Source organism: Sciurus carolinensis, chromosome 2 (assembly GCF_902686445.1).
Source record: "Sciurus carolinensis chromosome 2, mSciCar1.2, whole genome shotgun sequence".
In the NCBI taxonomy this organism is placed as follows: domain Eukaryota; kingdom Metazoa; phylum Chordata; class Mammalia; order Rodentia; family Sciuridae; genus Sciurus; species Sciurus carolinensis.
The window spans coordinates 179058732-179077114 of NC_062214.1; the positions used below are offsets into that span (position 1 = coordinate 179058732).

Here is an 18383-nt window from a genome sequence, read left to right on the forward strand (position 1 = left end):
AACTGAACCCCCTTACCTGAACTCTGCCCTGGAGATGTACAAGCCAGCAGCCCTGCATAGCACACACCTCCTCACCACATCCACATGTTGGAAAAAGCAGGAAAATGGTGAATGTGCAGGAGAAAACTCTGAGCAAAATATGAAAATAGACAAAATGCCTATAGCTATAGGAATCCTTGGGTTATTCTTCATTCAACAGAATGAAAGGAACAACAGTGATAAGAAATTGGAATTAAGCTTGGGTGATTACAAGAATGTAGTGCCATTAGCAGCTGAATTGAAGGCAGAGAATGTCCCAGTACATATTCTAAGGAAATTAGGAGCAACCCAAAAAGACAATTAAATGAAAGTGAGGAAGGGAAACTTTTCTGGGATATGTTGAGATTCAATGTTTGTAAAACCAAAAGGTAGTTAGAGAAAATGTAGATTTGGCACCTACAGAAAAATTAGGGGTAAAAAGTTAGATTTTTAAAGTCATCCAAGGAAGATGATATATGAAACCAAAGGAATAAGTAAGTTATCATTATGGGAAGTAAAAAGGTAGACAAAGAAGTTGACTCACTCTCAGAGCATGCCTACACATAGAAGGGGATTTGGAAAAAGGGGAGTCTCAAGTGATAGCCAGACAGAGAAACCGAAAAAAAACAGAGGCTTTCAAGGTCATGGAGGCAAGAGACTGTTTTTTAGAAGGTAGATTTCTCTAGTAAATACTACTGGGAGACAGAAAGGGGCTCAGATGGTCATTAGTGACTTTTGTAAGATTCACAGGAGTATTGGTTCCATAAGGGATGGGACATGCCCTTCCTGGTCATATTTCCAATGCTCAGTGCTGTAACACAGAGGAAAGCAACAAGCATTGCTGGAATAAAGTAGAACAGCTGACCTGGAAGCTTGACTGCAAGGAATTAATAATAAACCACAATTACAGTTTAAAGTTTAATGATTCAATACAACTTTTTAATAGAAGGTTAAAAAAAAACTACCAGTGTACACATTGTTAACTTGATTACATGCTTATACAGAGGAAATACTTTCTATTTACTTCAGATAAGTGAAACTCGCCTGAGGCCAGGGGCAAGGTTATTCCTGGAATCTTCTAGGCCATACTCCTCTGACTGACCATTGCAGAACTGTAAAATTTTCTGCCTTTCTATAAATTTATTAGGTTGACATAAACTTGTTTGCAAAGGTTTTGAAAATATCTAGAAGATGGAAAATAGACTTAAAATACCTAACAGGCAAACACTGCTTCCATGGAAGTTTTTTTGTTTTGTTTGTTTATTTGTTTGTTTATTTTTATCATGCCTTCTCATTCATTTTGGCAAGATGAGCCTACACATTTCATTACCTAGAAAAAATTTCCAGGTCAAGAAAATACTTTTTGAAGTCCCAATAAAACCTCTAAGGACTATGAAATAATCACCCTAAATCTGTTTTCTATACATACAGGGATTAACACATCATTCTCAAACTGTGTTTTAAAAAGCAAATACTAATAACTAAAACTAATATCTTTTGAGTGCTAAGGGTTTTACATGCATCATCTAATCTTCATAACAGCTCCATGAAATAAAATACTCATGCATTTCATAACAGTTCCATGAGATAAAATGCTATTAATGTTCATCTTCCATGTGAGGTAATTAAAGCTTGGATGGGCCAATTTTCTCAAGTTCACACAAATAATAAACAGAAGAGCTAAGATTTATAGAATAATATCATAGATCTCATAATGATCCATTTTCATGGATATTTGATATCCCACTGGATCGTTCCCATTTAAAATTAAATACATTTGATTTCTTTAAAATTAGATTTTTTGGGGGCTGGGGAAATAGCTCAGTCGGTAGAGTGCTTGCCTTGTAAGCACAAGGCCCTGGGTTCGATCCCCAGCACCCAAAAATAAAAAAAATAAAAATAAATAAAATTAGATTTTTTTAACAACAGGCAATCATGGAATAGGTGGCCAACCTGCACAGGGTTCCTGAAGATGTATCTTTCTATACTAATGGACCCATCTAACCAGTTCCCCTAAATGAGGGTGGCCAATGCCACTCACTGCTCCACAGATAAGGAAGGACAGGGGATAAATGAGTAAAATCTCAGACTCCCAGCTAATTTCTGCTGGATTCAAGCACTGGGGACTTCCTGACCAACCTATGGTGTCCATTCCTCTTTTACCTTCACTCGCTTGTGTTTTTCCAGGGAAATGGGGGCAGGATGACTATGTCTTAGGCTAGACTCTAGAAAACAGCTTGAGACCAAGCTTCTATGCCAGTATCTTACAGCAATTCCAGGGAAGCCAGAGTCGAGGTGGGAAGAATGAAACAGGAAAAGCAAATACAAGATGAAGTGGACTAGCCGGCCATGACTTCACATGAAATATAGCTTGTTGCCTGGTCATCTCAGAGAGGCTATAGGGACTTTAGCATCTCAAAACCTTCCCATTAGAGGGGGTGGTGCTAGGAGAGGGAATGTATTTGTCAGCTCCCATCTGTTTTTGTTCCCCTTTGGTCAGAGTTCACCAAATGGTGACCCAACTTCCCCAATGTTGGGGTACATCTTCTGGTTCCTGCTGCATTAGATAGGACAGATTCTATACCCTTCAATGTGTTGCTTCATCTGAACCCAGAAAGGGTAGGAGGTCCCCTAGCAGTAGCCTCAGGTGTCTGAATGGTTCAGAAAAGCAGAGTCAGTCACCATGACAACCCAGAGTTGGTGGGGCTAAGAGGATTGGAAATAGGGTGCCTAAGGGGCAGTCAGTATAGGAGGCTTATATATGGATAGGAATCCATTCTGGCATGCAATCTCATGCACAGAAGATAGATGGGATGACCCAATAGGTCTTGTTGGATTCACCATTATTTGTGCTCACAGAGCTTCTGCAGGTTATTGGAATTCTGCGACAACATCGCCTGTTCATTTCTTCAATCATTTAATAAGCATCCATTGAGCATCTCCTGTTGCTAGTGAAATTCTAGGGATAGAGGGGACTAAGATCCAGCAGTTCAAACTGGCAGTATGGTATCTATGAGAACAAACATAACAATACAATATGGTCAATTGAGGGTATCATTTCACTTACCCATGTTTAAATAGTCACAGTAACAGGCAAAAATCACTGTTTGTTATGCAAAGATGTATACAACAGATATCCCTGATCCTCAGGTCTATCTCTAGGTGTTCTGCCTAGCCCCATATTTGAACAACATCTACTGAACCCAACTTCTAAAGTACATATCAGAGATGGGGTAGGGATCTGTAGATAAGAGTAAGCCATGGTATGAAGGGAGGCTGAGGCTCAGAAAGAAGGCTGGAGTTCATAGAAGTCCTAAGATTCAGCATTAATGTTAGAGATAGGATGATGCAGAGATGGCCTACAGTGTCTGTTTTGTACACATCTTAGAAATCTGAAGCGTAATAGTCTCTTATAAGGCCCCCACTCAAAAGAGCTGCAATAAAATGTAATACGCTCACATAGAGCCTAGGAGACAAATGAAAGCATGTTGTTTTTCTGAACCACAAGTAATTTGGTGTGATGAAGCAATGAGCCAGAAGAGCCATCAGGCAGGAGGTAGGAAAGACCAGAAGGAGACAGGTCAAGCAGAGTCTTGTAGGCTGGGCTAAGGAGGTTATTTCCTCACAGAGGCAATGGAGTTCAACTAAACGATTTAAGTGGCAATAGAGATCTACTAAACATGGTTTGCTTTACATTTGGTGATCACTCTGGAAGCAATGAGGAAGATGGATTAGAAGGTGGGAAGATAAGCTAGTAATTATAGAGATCAGGCACTGAAAGATGAGGGATAGAGGGATGTTTTATAGCTATTTAGGATATAAGATCAGCAAGACATGAGGATAAAGTCTCTTTGGGGCTCATTTAGATTGAAGAAAGGATTACTGGTAGGTGGATGAAAAAGAACCTTGGAAAACTGGATCAGTTTTGTACTATTCATCAAGACAAGGACTCAGAAGGAAGAACACAATTCAGGGGTGGTAGTGATGAGATGAGTTCAATGTTAAAACCAGAGAGTTTGATGGGCCTGTACAACAATCATTGAGGTGTCTATGGGTCTTGCTAGAGGCAGGTCTAGAGTTCAGAAGAAAGATGAGTGTTGCTAATTCAGAGGTCACTAAAAGAAGGGTTTCAGTTAAGTCACTCAGAATAATGTGAGTAGAATAAAAATCAAGGTTGAGATCCTGGGGAAGGTTAACATTTGTGTGTCAGGCACAGGATAAGCAGTCACTTGGGAGTTCTCTTATTACCTTCTTAGAGGCCTGGGTCAAATTCAACTTCCCATTGTGGGGAAAATCAACATGATTCTCTTAAAACTCAGAGGAAGACCAGGTAAAAATGATATCTGTGTTCAAAACTGGTGTGAGTTTCAGGTAATACTGAATTAAGGGAGCACAAGAACAACGAAGAGAGGGGCAAGCAGGAGGCATGAGGATCAAGCTATAGGAGCTGGATATTTGTTTCCAGCATTTGAAGACGTGCACCTCCTTTACCTTCTTTCTACAGGACAGATTTCTGGGGGTGTGCCAAGGTGCTTCACACACTTGCACAGCTACTGTCACTAAATTCATGTGTCCCCAATGAGAATCAACAATCTAGTTAGGGCCAAGAGCAAGATGAATAATGAGAACTTGAAGACCTCTCCCTGGAACTGGTTCTTTTCCTCCTTTCCTTCCTTTCTCCCCTCCATCCTTCCTTTCTCTCTCTCTCTCTCTTTTTTTTTTATATGGCTCTTCGCATCTCTTTGAATTTTAATTTAAGTCACAGCCTCATGTCTCTGGAAAAATGTATATACACGTACCATCGTTTGCAATTTAAGGTGTTTCATAAATGGCCTTCCCAAAGTCCATCCAAAAATCCCCTAGGGATCTAGGGAACTCCCTGTTAAAAGCTCCCACCCCAGAACAATTTATCTAGCTCAAGTCACTTTCAAGACTTCAAAACAAAACAAGATCATTCGAGAGGAGAACAGAAGGAAGCCAGGCACTGTGGCTTCTACTGACCCTAAACTGATAATTCCTTATTTCCGTTTTCATTAATGTGGAGGCTATCGCCTTTCCTTTTCTGAGAATCCATCCCCTCCCTCTTTCCCCAACAAACCAGACACACAGGCATAGAACCAAAACAACCCATCCAAACACTAAAGCTTAGGCTGCAGCAGTTGGCCTCCTGGGCTGCAGCTGTGCACGGCCAGGCTGACTGCAGCGTTAGCCTTGTGAACCAGGCCTCTCACAAACAAGGCACATCCCAAGTTCTTGTCTGTTGACTGAAGGCAGGGCACGTGGGTGTCTCCATCTGCCAAGGACAGATGCGATGAACTGGGACATACTGGGTGGGCTTGGCACAATGTGAGCACTGTTGACGGAGGGCTGGCTCTAGAAAAGCAGGGTCTGGGTTTTGATATATGAAATGCACTTTTTTTTTTTTTTAATTTTGTAGCTGTAGATGGTTGGCATACCTTTATTTTATTTGCTTAATTTTGTATGCGGTGCTAAGAATCAAACCCAGTGCCTCACACATGCTAGGCAAGCTCTCTGCCACCGAGCCACAGCCCCAGTCCCTGAAATGCACTATTAATATTCTACCCTTTTAAAATAAATTGTAAATTAGAGAGCAGATATGTAAGGAAATGTCCCAACTGGTAGAACAAAAGAGCTCTCACATTAAAAATGTGAACAACTGAGCACCTGTAAACAGTGACAACTCTCCCATCCCCTACTCTTAGTTTCTTCCTTCTTCTCTATTCATTTTTCTAATTTCTATATAGTTTTATTATAAAAAGAACATATTTTCACTAAAGACAATCTGGAAAACATGGAAAAGCACAAACACTGGTATACTTCTAAAATGATATGATTTGTAAAAATAACGTTTGCGTGCACTTCAACTTCCCAGGGACACTTCCATTGTTTAAGGGTAAGGTGTTCCTGGTGGAGGCAGGAGACGCTGTCACCACAGACAAATGGGACAGGATCCTCTGACCTTGTGACTCGCTAGGTTTGCACCTTAGTGGCTAAGAATTATTCTATTGTTTTATCCAAGTTGATGGAAATTTCCCACAATTGAGGCCTATTCTCTTTATTTCCTCAACCTGAAAGACCAGAAAGAAAAATTTAATCACTAGAAGCTCTTTCCTATTAACTATTTTCTTCTGCTTTGTTGTTTCTAATGTTTTCTTCTTTCAGTCCTCACATCAACAATGCCCATCTGGAAAAGGTTTCTCCAAAACACTGTTAGAATTTAGAAACAAACCACGCCATTACATGTATTTGGTCCTGCCACCACTAATAGTAGTTTATCTTTTGGTGGCCGTCTCACTAACAGTAACTCTTGAAAAAGAGAAAAGCCACAAATTCAAAGCACATCAACTATAAGTGCAAACACAGCAGACACACTAATTAGGGAATGGAGAGACAAGACTTCGGAATGTGATTTTCCCTATCTCTGAATTCTTATTTAGCATATTAGAGAAAGAGACTTTTTAAAAAAATAGACTCAGAATAATATTATTCTGAAACAAAATAGTTTAGATGCATTTTCCAATAAACCACAAAACTCAAATTTAAAACCATCGGGAAGATCAGCTAGTCTATTAATTAGAAGAGAGTAAGTAATTTCTTTCATGACTCATGGTGGCAAAGAGCAGGCATGAGGTTAATGTGTATACTATTAAAACACTGTCATTGCCAGGGATATCCCTTTTTTCCCTGTTTCGGCTTTCACATCTCTGAATGCTCATGCAGCTGTGATTCATGTAGCAAGTGCTACATACATGAGTCACTCGATCTTTGGATGTAGTGTTTCAAATATGAAGGAAACCTAAGTGCCTGACTTGCATGCAGAATTTATTGCAGTATCTCCCTGACCTCCCTTTTTTATTTGAATAAAAAGAAGAAATATAGTAACAGTATGAGTTAAATTAAAATATGGCTTTCATCTCTGGGAAAATTCAAAGGACTTTAAAAATGTGTAAGCTCTCACTGTTCTCACTTCCAACTTGGCATGAACAGTGAGAACTTTACAGTGAATAAAGGAAGAACAACTTCATAGCATTAATGCAGTATTTAGTGAGCCCTCAGACCTATGAACTAAATTTTTTTACTACCAGTTCCATCTCATAGGTAAGGAAACTAAGTCTTAAAGACTAACAACCTGCCCAAAAGCACAAAACTAGTAAGACATCAAATGATAGCTGCTCTTATTCTATTAACTTTAAAGTCCATGTATTTAACCATAGCATTATAGGGCTCAAATGATAACACACTGTACAAAGAAAATGCCAACATCCCAAAGAGCCACACTTCATTTTACCCTGGCAAAGTGAAGGAAAGGGTAAACTAGAGAACTAGAGCCAGCCTACCTTTTCCACTGGAGCTCCAATGCCCCCTGGTTCAGTCCTAGGACCACTCCCCTGGTACACATAGATTTCATTTGCACAGACTCATCTTGAGTACCCTTCAAGCAGTCACGTGGGCTGCATCTATCATGGTGCTGTCTAACCTACACACAATGATATTCACTTACCACTTTATTTTTATGTATTATTTGATATACACTTATATAACACTCCCTATCTCCCAGATGCTGATGTCAAAGTCCTCTACAACTCATTTAGTTAAACAACTCCTGTAGTCTTTATAATAAGTCTATGGAGCAGATTCTATTATTTCTTTTTTTTTTTTTTGGGTGCTGGGGATCGAACCCAGGGCCTTGTGCTTACAAGGCAAGCACTCTACTGACTGAGCTATCTCCCCAGCCCCTATTATTTCTTTTATAGAGAGAAAAAAACTGAGAGGGAGGTTAAATAACTTACCTAAGACCTCGCCATTCAAACTTGGACAGGTAGTTCCCAAGTCTATCCTCCTTACCACTTCACCATGCTCTCTATCCATGAGACATACATTTTTTCCCTTTTAAGTTTTTTTTTTCCTTGTAAGTACAGACATACATGCATAAATGAACCTATACTTTTATCTAACTATTTTATGGCTAGGACCCATCCCTGAAGTGCCTAGTCTAACTTCTTCATAGGAAAAAGGTAACCAAATGACAGGGGATCAAAATCCCTGCTCCCCTGAGCATTGTCCTATAACCATTCATGTCATCCAGACAGAGCTGATATATGACAGCAAACAGCTCTGACTATTTGGAACTGCATCTCCAAGGCCTGCTCAGGAATCAGGAACTCAAACCAACTAGCAGCAGAGCATCTGAGCTCCAGGACCCCTGACTGTCAGGGATGGTATAGCTAGAGGAATATAACCTGGTTGTTGTAGACAGCACCACTTACGTTGGTGTGTGACTGAGAGTCAGGCTGTATTTACTCAAATACATCACTGCTCCCCCCGCCCTTTTTGTAAAAGTCGTTCTAAGACAACTTTGTTAAGGAAGAGGAAATAAGAGAAAGAAGTGTGCTCCAACCAATTGTGTGAAGAGATAGCCTCAAAATAAGGGCAGTGTGGACAGTTAGCACCCATTAACTCTTTAGAGCACTTTTCCTTTAGTTTCCAGATACTGTAGTGACTGAGATCAGAATTAAGAGATTAACAGAGGTAGATTCACAGCCCAGCTCCACCCCAACCTCTGACAAATTACTTAACCCCAGATGTCGTCTCATCTACAAAATGAGATACCACCATTCCTGACCTTAGTGAACTGAAGTGCAAATAACATGAGATGATGTTGCAGAGGACCTAAGCACCTAGTAGTACTCAATGAAGGACAGCAACTGATAGTGATTTTGATAATTTCAATGGCAACAGAAGTGTTTCACACCCTTCAAGTGCTCAAAATCTGAAATAGAGGGAAATGTAGCAACAAGGAATGATATGGAAAAAATTAATATTTTATGTTTGGCAAGGGTAGAGATATACACAAGGAACCTGTAGTCTTGACAGCTCTGGGTTCATGTAATAGATAACATTTAAACAATATATATGTTAAGTTCACTGTCTATGGATCACCACAGCCTTATCCACTTAATCACAGCATTATAATTCTTCTCTTTTAAAAGCTTAACTCAGAAAAAAAGACTCAATTTCTACAACAATTTCTACTACAAACAGTGAACTAAAATCAATCTTTATTTAAAGCATCTAATTTTCTAAAAAGCAATTAGCTAACTTCAGAAGGAAGCCAATAAAAGATTCTATCAAACTGGTAAGGGTGTCTATCAAACTAGTGTCTCACTTCAAAATTCAGGCAGATTGAAAGCAACTGACAGGTCTGCCTGCTATACTGGTTGGCATTTGGTGTGAAAAATACTTCGTGTCAGCTGGGTGTGGTAGCACATGCCTGTAATCCCAGCAGTTTGGAAGGCTGAGTTTGGAAGGCTGGATCCCAAGTTCAAAGCCAGCCTCAGCAAAAGTGAAGAGCTAAGCAACTCAGTGAGCCCCTATCTCTAAATAAAATACAAAATAGGACTGGGGATGTGGCTCAGTGGTTGAGTGCCCTGAATTCAATCCCATGTACCAAAAAAAAAAACTTAATGTCATTTCATTCAGATGGTGTATGTGCACAGACCCACAGCACTAAAATTGTATCCTGTTTCAGTAAGCACAAGGATTGAGTCTGAAAGAGAAGGTGTAATTATCTCACTTTCAATTTAAAATTAATGAGAACTTTTGGGGTTATAGTTCTTCCATGGAATATTATGCTAGCCCACAGAGATTCCAACTAGATGACAGGGTCTTAAGTTCTTAGTACTACCATGCTTATGGTGATCTGTAAAACAACTTAAACTAGACACCACCAAACATCAAGGGAGATGGTATCAGTTAACACGGAAATGCCAGGGGATGCTTCATGACTTTAAACAAGTCACTTGACCTTTCTGGGTTACTTTGGAAATGTAGAGAGACTGATCATTTGCCAGTATGACACAGTTTATGGTAGGATTAGATTTTATTTATAAACAGGTTTGACATCCTTAGCTCCAAAGTGCTTTCCTATTAATAAAATGAACATATTAAGAAGGAAATCAGAGTGCAGTATCACTCATCTATTAGTGAATAATCTTAATGTGTTAGGAGAGTATACAAGCTGTCATATGCAAGAACATATGACATTGCATGGTCAGGTGGCAATCAAGAGGGGGAGACTTTAAGAAGTGACTAGTTCAAACTTCCCTCCTTCTATCCTACTTGGATTCTTTTACTCTAGACACAGCCATATTGTCAGTGAACCTGAAACACGATTGCCCACCAATGCAGAGCCTCAGTTCTCTTAGATTCAATTCCTACAAAACCAGTGCTTCCATCTAGCTAAATTCTATTTCTGCATCTAGCCTAGAGCAACCTTCAAGAACCTTCCCAGTCCAGTACAACCTCAAAATGATTCCCTGTCTGAATTTATGGCACTTGGTACTCTATTTGATTACTTGCCTACTGTTGGTTTCATTGTTGTTTAATTATTAATGGTTTTGCACAAATATGTTGTTTCACTCTCAAAACAGAGGCTATGTCAGAAGTGAGAAGAGTGAGCATTACACTTCTCTGAGTTCCTCAGAACTTGTTCCTCAGTGTCCCATGCCCAGAAGATGGTCAATGCCCGTTCACATGAACTACCTTCCAAAGGTTTTACTAGGCCAGTAGCAATCTGCTAAGCAGCTACATACCTCTCAGAGGGACTAAATATCACAGGAACACTAACCACATTTTGCTGGTCAGTGAGGCCACCACAAGTAACAAGTTCAGGTTAGTATGAGACCAGTTGGGGTGAGGAAGGTGTATACAATGAATGAAAAATTCAAGGGCTCTTAAGCTTTCTATGATTCTCTTTCATCACCTATCCAATATAGAATTTTGGTCAACTGTGTCTTAGTTATTGTATTTCAGGAAGACAACATTAACACTGTACACCTACCTCCTGATATTGCTAGAGATAATATAAAGAAGGATAGTATTTATCTAGTGATCTTATTTTTACATTTCTTAAATATTAAACTGCTGAATAAGTGTTATACCATGGGGGCAGTGATAGTTTCTAATGAATTAGAGATAGTGACACTTTTTTTTTTTCTTTCTTTTTTTTAAACTGGGGATTGAAACAGGGATACTCTACCACTGAGCTACATCACCAGCCCTTTTTGTTTTGTTTTGCTTTAATTTATTTTTTATTTTGAGACAGGGTCTCACTAAATTGCTTAGGGACTCCTCATTAAATTGCTCACACTTGCAACCAGTCTCCCAAGTTGATGGAATTACAGGCATGTGACACTTTCTAATGAACAAACACAGCATTTTAAATTCCTTCTAGCTAGTTTCTCTTTCACTTTTTTTTTTTTTTTGGGTACTGGGAATTTAACGCAGGAGTACTTTACCACTGAGCTACATTCCCCAGTCTTTTTATAAAATAATTTTTTAATTTTGAGACAGGACCTTGCTAAGATGCTGAGAGACTCTAGTTTGCTGAGGCTGACCTCAAACTTGCAATCCTCCTGTCTTGGCCTACTGAGTCACTGGAATTATAGGCAAGCAACACTGTGCCCAGTTTGGCTAGTTTCTCTTATGGCTCTCTCACTCTTTTTAAGTCTAGGGTTTTATTTGTTGCATCTTTTGAAACTTTAGGCCAAGTATTTTGGAAACCTGAGATTGAAGGAACTGTTGTAATTCTCAGCTGACAAAGGGAAGATGGGACAGAGGTCAAGTCTGAAGAAGAAAAAAATGGCTTTTCAGAATTACCTGGAGAGGCAAACAGTTGGCCTTGGGTCTCCTGGACAAAAGTCTGGATCTACGCTTTCTCATCCACCTCTGGAGATACCCAGAACTCTTCAGAGACAGGGAAAAAACCTGTCTCAAAAAATACTTTAGGGCTGGGGAGATAGCTCAGCTGGTAGAGTGCTTGCCTCACAAGCACAAGGCCCTGAGTTCAATCCCCAGTACCGAAAAAAAATAATAACTTTAAAGTTGTGATTTATCTGTCAAATCTCAAATTTTTCTAAGGCTCTTTTCAAATCTCATTTCATTTTATAGTTTGAACCCACCATATTTATTATTTCAAACAAAATGAATATACAGAATCTCGATTTTTTTCTATCCATGCTCCAATGGACCATTTTGTACTCATCTCACCTTGAAACAAATATTCAAATCTGCTAGCAAGCACTCCAAGTGTTGACTCTGGAAGTATTCATGACTTCACAAGTTGTCTTTTGGATGGGCATACTACTGCTACCTGGGCCCTAAGTAAACTTCAAACTTTTGCTACTTTCATGATAGGGAAAAATGTAATAAAAAAAAAAGAAACATTTATATTTTATTTCCTGAATCACATACACCCCTTAACATATTTCTTCCTTAACAATCATTTTTTAAATGCTCTGTCATCGTAAGAGTGATGAGTCAGAGTTAGGGGAATTTGTTGTGTCTTGCTCCACCTATTAGAATAAGTCAAATGATTTGGGATGGGTTGATTTTGGGTTCTCAGGGAGTTATTTGTCTAGGGAGTGGAGAGGATGGACTACAATTTGTATGACCACACAGACAGATGTTTATTTATAAAGATTACCTCAAGTGAAACAAGCAATTTCTTGGTTGGACTGTATTAAAATTCAGCCAAGTGTCCACCCAGTGGGCAAGCTCAGTTCCAGAAGAAATTTTGACTGGAATGACAAGAAGCATGAGGGACCAGGATTGGGGATATGTGGACAGGCTTGAGCCATGGTTTGCAGCCAAACTAAAGGGTGTGTGCTCAATGACAAGATGGAGAGGTTGGGCAGAATTACAGAGGGAGGGAACAAGGCAGCACTTGGATACTTCTTACTTCTCTGAATCTGAGATTTTTTTGTTGTTACTATTATTTGTTTCCTCACTAGAATAATTACATTTGCAATTTAATATAAACCTAGAGACTCAGTCACTCATACAAAAACCCCACTGCTCATGGCCAGAGAACACAGCAAAACTGCTACATGGAGAATGCTAGAACATTCCAGCCTTTTTTCTCCTTCCATTGGGACGCTTCCATTTAGGTCCTTCTCTCAACCACATCTTAATTTCTACCTTTGGTGGTTTTCACAGTGTGGTCATTGAACCAGCAGCATCAGTATCACCTGAGCACTGGTCAGAAATGCTAATTCTCAGGCTACACCCAAACTGACTGCTTCAGAAACTCTGGGATGAGATGGGGCCAGCAATCTATTTTTCTCAAGCCCTCCCTGATTTTGGTGCACACTAAAGTCTGAGAACTGCTGCTTTAATGATTTTCAAGATAACTTTAGGTTGAAAGAGCATATGCTTTCTAGGAGAGGACTTGCAGAGAAGATAAGCCACTCAAGTGCTAAACAAATAATTTTCTAGTAATGGAATTTCATGTCACATGAAAGAAGACAGTGAGAGACTCAAGGCGACTATATTCATTCTGGCCCTCACAATCCCTTGCTTTTCATCTCACCTATTTCAATCTTCCCTCCACATTGCCATTAGAGATGTGTGCTCAGGGGGAAAACCTGACCCTGTCAAATCGCAACTTAAAACCCTTCAGGGGCTGGGGAGATAGCTCAGTCGGTAGAGTGCTTGCCTTGCAAGCACAAGGCCCTGGGTTCGATCCCCAGCACTGCAAAAAAAAAACAAACAAACAAAAAAAAAAAAAAAAAACAACCTTCAGTTGCTGCTCCCTGCCCAAAGAACAAAGTCCCAAGCCCCTAGCACACAACCCAAGGTCCTTCATTATCTGCCTCTGGGCCACTTCCCTGACCTTGTCTCCTTCTATACTTGACCACATACTGTCACATCTTGCTATCTGCAGGAAACTTACACTTCCCCATACCTCTGACATTGGGTATGGCCATGTGATTGACCTTGGCCAACAGCCTAAGAGCTGAAGGGATGCTGCCACTTCTGAGCAGACTTGAATTGTCATAGTTTTGTTCTGTCACTTTCTTTCCCGACAGAGATTAGGACTGTCCCAGAGAGTCTGTTTTATAAATTCAGTGGGTCCCCAAATAAAGACAGATGAGGACAGAACTACAACTGACCTACTCTCGACATGCAGCATCATTGGGGGTTATTTGTTCTTTAGCCTAAGCTGACCATGGATATTTTGGTCATTCCTCTCTGTCTGGATGTTTTCTCCTAACTATTCCATCCTTCTTCCCAATTCCACTGCAGACCTAGTTGCACAGAATATTTGCTCATAATTTGACACTGAGCAACTCTCAATCAGGCCTTTATCTTGCCTAGGTGTAACTGATCACTCTCACCTAGAAGACCTCCTCTAGATGCTACATCAGTAACTATGTCCCTAGAACTGGGTTTCTCATTCATTAACACTATTCTTAGAATCCACTAAAATAAGAATAAATGCAAGTCTTCACTTGAAAGAGCAAGAAGATTTTGGCTCAGAGAAGTGAAGCAGCTTGTCCAAGTTTCCCAGCCTCAGTCAGAGCCTAAACTCTCACAGGTGGGGTCTAGTTCTGAACTCAGCAGCCTTGTCCTAGGCTACACGCTTCTCTACATCCCCAGCAGCGAGTTTTCATATCCTCCCACTCCAATGAACAGAGTAAAAGCCTCTTAGTAAACAACTGGGGAAAAAAAAAAAAAAAAAAAAAAAAAAAAAACTGTCACATTAATTTGAGACTTGTAAGATTTCTATCTCTCTGAAAGTGAGTTTCTGACCCCCTGAGAAGACATTCGCTTTCTCTAAGAGGAGGTATGTGTTTTAAAACACTTGGAAAAGACACTGTAAACCGTAGGAGAACTGGGGCATTCATTCTGTCTGCATTCTCTCCCCAGGTCCCAGGCTGCAGGGTTAGGAAAGTGTGGTAAGACAGGCAAATGCAACTGACATCACCCTAAAGAACTTTTAGGATGGTCCTTATGGGTTTGTCATAGGGTAGAAAGCAAGTAGCTGATGATTTAGAACCCCAAGGAAGCCTGCTACATATTAATATTTTAGGTTTTAAAAAAGTGAATGGAGGGGCTGGGGAGATAGCTCAGTTGGTAGAGTGCTTGCCTTGCAAGCACAAGGCCCTGGATTCGATCCCCAGCACCCCCCCCCAAAAAAAAGTGAATGGAGTCAAATGTTCATTTGATTCTTCAGATTAAACAAGGAAAGGAAAAGGAAACAGTGGCAAAGGATTGGACTAGACCACCCAGATCGGATGCAGGATCAAATGTCTGAAAGTAACAAATGCAATTTCAGGTTTCTATGAGATGCTAGTATTTTGTTGTGTGGTGCATTTCCTTTGTGTTTCTTTCTCCCTTTTTAACTTTACTTATTTGTTCATAGGAAGGGTAGGAAGTACAAAAACCTATCCCATCCCCAATTAGCCCATATGAGCCTTCAACAAAGTACTCTGATTTTTTTTTTTTCATGTAATGTTCATACTAATTTTTTCAAGGGTTACAAAGCTTTGGTTTCTAGTTGAAGGCCATTTGTCTCAACATCACAATGAAGTAGGTTTTTTTTTTTTACCCTCCTCTAAAGGTTATATTACCTTTAAATGATATCATCAGTAATACTAATAATAGCATTTTTTCCCTTTCAAGTGTAGAAAGCTGTTCAGAGCCCAAAGTGGTTGTTGGGCCAGTTCAGACACATCTGATTTACTCTTTAAACGTCCATCCACTTCATACAATAAAGAAGAGTCAGCGTTTATTGAGTGCTTGGCGCTGTGCTCTGTTTTTCAGACATTGGCTCCTACAATCCTCAAAGCAAGTGTAATTAATCGGAATCAGTATCTGTATTGCCACTTCATAAATTAGGAACGCGAGACAGGGAACTTGAAGGAGAGAGGGGGAGAGCCAGGAGAGAGAGGAAAAGAGAGAGGAAGGCAGGGGCCAGTAGCTGCATAAGACTATAGTTAATGATTCACCCATAGCCCTGGGGCAGCTCCTTTCAGTAGGGGCTGCACCAGAACGAAAACACACACACACACACACACACACACACACACACACAGAATCTCATCTCCAACTCTCTTCAACACACACGGTCTCATCTCCAACTCTCTTCAACACACACACACACACACACACACACACACACACACACAGAGTCTCATCTCCAACTCTCTTCATCCCAGCCAGAGGCGGTGTCCGGCAAATTGCTTGGCAACGCGCGTTGGAAACTCCATCCAAAGCCCGGGTCCCGGCGGCCTCTGGGCGCTGTCCAGCGGGCAGCGCGCCTGAGGGGCCAGGCCGGGGTCCCGTCCCCCGACACCCCGAAGGTGAGGCGGAAGGCCAAGGCTGGGATTTCAGGCGTGCGGGGGGAGGCACCGTTCCCAGGGACACCTGTTGTCGCCTCCCCACTCAGGCCAGCGAAGCAGTCCTGCACGACCCGGATCTCCGGGGAAGACACCGTGGCAAGAAGCGCCGCGCAGGGTGCGGGGGTCGCAGGTGTCGTCCCCCTACGCCCACCCCCGCCCACCCCCGGACGACTCACCTAATCCTCTCCCACTCCCGGACGCCCGCGCTGGTGAAGTGCTGCGCCTCGCGGTGGCTCGGAGGCACTCGCGAGGTGCGGAGCAGCGCCGCGGCGCTAGGACCTCGCGGTCGGCCGCCCCCCGCCCGCTCCACCTGCGGGGCCCCTTCCTCCCAGCGCGGTGCCCCCGCCGCGGGGCGGGGCAGTTACCTGAGACGCCGTCCGCAGGGTCTTGAAGTCGACTGGCAGGCGGCTGCCGTAGACCGGCTGGTGGGGCCCGGGGATCCCGCCGGCCGCGAGGCTCTCGCCGCGGTCCCTCCTCGCCGCAGCGCAGCCGCCGGCTCCCCACTCTCGGGCTCGCTGGGCGCCCGCCGGCTCCCGGCGCCGCTCCCGCCGCTGCTGATTGGCTGCGGCGCGCGCCCAAGCCGCGCCCTGATTGGGCAGTTCGGGAGCTGGGCGGTGGGACCCGCCGGGCACGGCCGGGATCTGCTCCCCGCGCCTCCTGCGCGGCTGCCTGGCGTTCCTACCGCAGCCCCGGCCCAGATCCGGGCGCTGAAAGTCGGATCCTGTCCGCTTTGGACCGAATGGGGCCAGCCAAATACCGGGAGGAGGGAAAAGTGTCGCCTCGAATAAAACGGGAGTGGGGGGCAAATGGTATCGCCTTGGAGTATCACCCACACCCCCTGGAGGCTGGGGGCTGGGGACTTCCTATTATTGGTCCCCTGGCCTCACCCCTACCTGTCGCTTTGACTTCATTTTTCTTTTTCTTTTTTTTTTTTTTTTTGGTGCTGGGGATTTGAACCCAGGGCTTTCTGCTTGCAAGGCAAGCACTCTACCAATTGAGCTATATCCCTAGCCCCTCCCCCTGTGATTCTTTATCCCGCCCAACATTTCCACCCACTTGAACAGAATCCTTCTAAAAAATAAATACAACAGCTATAAATCTGGATATCACCAGGCCTTTGTTCTGCCACTCTAAAAGTCACCCCCTGGATACACCTATAGGCAATAAGTAGAAGTAAATAGCACAGCATATGAAATCATTTTTCTGCAGGCATTTCTCCCTAGTTCTATTCTATGCAAGTAGAACTTGGGAGTGGGAAATTTGGATTGGTAGACAAGTACTTACAGACTCAAGTGAAAACCAGCTTGCCCTCTTCTGAAAGTCTTGGCTTCTACCTTAGGATGAACTTAAAAGTCATGTACTTTGAGCAGCCCAAAAATGTCTTCTCTAGTTTATATCAGTGAGCAATTGATTCATTTTGTATTGAAAAGATGAACTAGACAATGGGTTGAGCCTCACCTAGTTGGAACACCAGAGCATAACAAGGTGGAGACCATGTGAGGACAATTCTCCCACAGGCATCCCTCTTCAAGTGCCAGGAGCACATGAAGACAACAGCCCATAGATACATAATTCTAGTTGCTCACTTTTCATAGCTGCGAGGTTTTCTTTTTTTCTTTGTGGTACTGGGGATTGAACCCAGGGTCATTCTACATCTCTATCCCCAGCCTTTTTTATTTTTTATTTAGAGACAGGGTCTCACTAAGTTGTCCAGGCTGCCCTGGACTTGTGCTCCTCCTTCCTCAGCCTCCCATGTAGCTAGGATTACAGGTGTATGCCATTGCTCCCCGCCTCACTGCTGTGGCTTTTGCCAAAGCGGAAGTTCCTTTTGAATTGATCATACCACTGAAGCCAGAATTGAGGACAGGTAGTTAGTGTAGAAATAGGGAATTGAGTCAAATTGAAGAAATGGAAGCCATGGAAGTCATGAAAGCCATCAGACTGTGGGAAGTTGGAGACTGCCCCTGGGAGACTGGACTGTCAGTGTCTCCAGAGCCCTTTTGATCACCAAGGATACCTGCCTAACTACCCCTCCCAAAATGCTGCAGGCAGGGAATTGCTAATTAATGTCCCCTGAGCCCCTCCCTGAATCTCCATTTGGTCCTTCCCCCTACCATCTGCTGCTCACCTTTTTTTCTGTCACCAGCAACTCCTGGAATA

General features: G+C 42.2%; 1 protein-coding gene across 4 annotated transcripts in view; it reads right to left on the minus strand.

Annotated features, from left to right (window-relative positions):
• The window catches only part of Ston2 (stonin 2), a 134777-nt gene extending 118048 nt beyond the window's left edge, over positions 1-16729 (minus strand). For 3 of the 4 annotated variants that reach the window (XM_047537049.1, XM_047537029.1, XM_047536995.1), the window contains exon 1: positions 16589-16729. The gene's annotated coding sequence lies outside the window, so the exon portion shown is untranslated. Of the gene's footprint in view, positions 1-16399; positions 16470-16588 lie in introns of those variants that run through there. The other variant, XM_047537013.1, reaches the window with a different exon arrangement.
• Positions 16730-18383: the final 1654 nt, after the last annotated feature.